The 2,739-nt window shown below is 42.8% G+C and overlaps 1 non-coding gene across 1 annotated transcript; it reads right to left on the minus strand.

The window, feature by feature from the left end:
• Positions 1 to 323: 323 nt before the first annotated feature.
• Positions 324 to 461, minus strand: LOC119948556. The gene has a single exon (XR_005456945.1). It is a non-coding gene; the product is annotated as a small nucleolar RNA SNORA7 (small nucleolar RNA).
• Positions 462 to 2,739: the final 2,278 nt, after the last annotated feature.

Consider the following 2,739-nt stretch of genomic DNA (forward strand, 5'->3'; position numbering starts at 1 on the left):
TTCTCTGTGCCTCAATTACCTCACCTGTAAAATGGGGATTGAGACTGTGAGCCCCACATGGCACAACCTGATTACCTTGTGCCTACCCCAGAGCTTAGAACAGTGATTGGCACATAGTAAATACTTAACCAATACTATCATTACTATTATTATCTCTTCCAGAATGCCCCACTTCCACCTGCCATTGTTCTGGTAATGTATCCATAGAGTTTTCTTGGTAAAAATACAGAAGTGGTTTACCATTGCCTCCTTCCGCGCAGTAAACTTGAGTCTCCATGCTCCACTCTCTCCCATGCCGCTGCTGCCCAGCACAGATGAATTTAACTTATAGCAGATTGCCTTCCACTCACTAGCCACTGCCCAAGCTAGGAATGGAATGGATATGCCTCTGCTTGACTCTCCCTCCCGTAGTCGAGACTGGTAGATTACTGGAAACTCTCCAGATGCGACCCTGAGAGGTGAGATTAACCATTATTGACTGCAAACTGCCTGTACTTTTCACATATCCACCAGTTTTATCTTCATTCTTTACAATAGTGTTCACTATGGAACTCATAATATCTCTATATCTGAAGTAATTGTTCACCTGTAAGCTCACTGTGGGCAGGGAGTGTGTCTGTGTGTTGTTATAGTGTACTCTCCCAAGCGCTTAGTGCAGTACTATGAGACACAGTAAGTGCTCCATAAGTCTGATCGAATGAATGAATGAATGAACCTCCCACCCTTTCCCCTTATGATTATGTTGATTGGCCATGTCATGTTCAGGTATCTTCACGTTAAGCTGTTGGTGTGTAGCCCCCTTATTATCCTGACTGAATCAATCAAATGATATTTATTGAGTGCATACTGTGAGCAGAACACTAAACTGAGCTCTTGGGAGAGTACAGTAGAGTAAGATGGCATGATCCTTGCCATCCAGGAACTTTCAATCTAGCAGGAAATCATAACCCTGAAAGTGTTCTTAGTACCAAGATGTCAGAGATGCTCATGTTGCTGTGCAAGTCCTTATCTTCCTGACTCAGGTATCTAGCATGATTCCGTTAGCTTTAATAGTGACAATTGTGTTATTTGTTAAGCACTTAACTATGTGCCAGGCACTGTACTAAGCACTGGAGTGGATATGAGAAGCAGCGTGGCTCAGTGGAAAGAGCACGGGCTTTGGAGTCAGAGGTCATGGGTTCGAATCCTGCCTCCACCAATTGGCGGCTGTGTGACTTTGGGCAAGTCACTTAACTTCTCTGTGCCTCGGTTACCTCATCTGTAAAATGGGGAGTAAGACTGTGAGCCCCCCCGGGACAACCTGATCATCTTGTAAACTCCCCAGCGCTTAGAACAGTGCTTTGCACATAGTAAGCGCTTACTAAATGGCATTATTATTATTATTATTATTATTATATAAGGAAATCAGTTTGGATACAGTCCATGTCTCACATGGGGCTAACAGTCTTAATCACCGTTTCACAGATTAGAAATGACTGTGCACTTATGGGGTGTAGAGATTCATATTTTACTGTCCTGTACAATTGTGTATATGGCACTCCCCTCATATCACTGCTCCCCTAGGCGATCACCCCAGATGCTTTCTTCTTCTGACATTTCAACTTTTCTCTATCCTACATCTCCAGGGATGTAAATAGGTACTGGCATAATCTGTGAAAAACAAAATTTACTGAAATGTTTCTTATGGCAACTGTCCTTTTATGGTAAATGATGCTTTGGACTATGAGGAGAATCAACACGATTAACTTTGCAATAACCTATATATGAATCAATCTTGTTTCACGTGTTTATTGAAAACATTGATCCACTATCAATTGAACAGGGATTGAATCAATTTTGCACTAGGCCCTTTTGTCATCTTCACACATTTCAATTCTGATTGATATAACGGACTGATAGATTCTCGACTCCCATCAAGAGTAATGGATGAGACTCGGTCTCGTGCTTTTGGGAACAAGAATTTATATGGAGGAACTGATTATAGTGCCAGTGTCCCTGCCAGTCATGTTCTCATTGGGGCACAGAGTATAACAAGCAAGTAGGCAGGCAGGATGCGGCTCATAGAGGAGCAATGCAGGTTAGTGGATAAGAGCACGGCCTTGGGATCCAAAGGACCTGGGTTTTAATCCTGGCTCTTCCAATTGCCTGCTGGGGTACCTTGGTCAAGTTTTATATCTCAATTGATCGATTGATTGTATTTATTAGGGAATGTGTCTATTGTCCTATTGTACTCTCCCAAGTGCTTAGTACAGTGTTCTGTGCACAGTAAGTGTTCAATAAATACGATTGAATAAATGAGTGAGTGCTTACTGTGTGCAGAACACTGTACTAAGCACTTGGGAGAGTACGATATAACAGTTGGAAGAGAGGTTCCCAGCCCACAGTGAGCTTAGAGTCTAGAAGAGGAGATAGACATTAATGTAAATAAATGTTACTGCTATGTACATAGAGAAGCAGCATGGCTCAGTGGAAAGAGCACGAGCTTTGGAGTCAGAGGTCATGGGTTCAATTGCTGCCAATTGTCAGCTGTGTGACTTTGGGCAAGTCACTTAACTTCTCTGGGCCTCAGTTACCTCATCTGTAAAATGTGGATTAAGACTGTGAGCCCCCTTTGGGACAACCTGATCACCTTGTAAGCTCCCCAGTGCTTAGAACAGTGCTTTGCACATAGTAAGCGCTTAATAAATGCCATCATTATTATTATTATAAGTGCTGCGGGGCTGAGGGAGGGGTGAATAA

Source organism: Tachyglossus aculeatus, chromosome X4 (assembly GCF_015852505.1).
Source record: "Tachyglossus aculeatus isolate mTacAcu1 chromosome X4, mTacAcu1.pri, whole genome shotgun sequence".
NCBI classification, from domain to species: domain Eukaryota; kingdom Metazoa; phylum Chordata; class Mammalia; order Monotremata; family Tachyglossidae; genus Tachyglossus; species Tachyglossus aculeatus.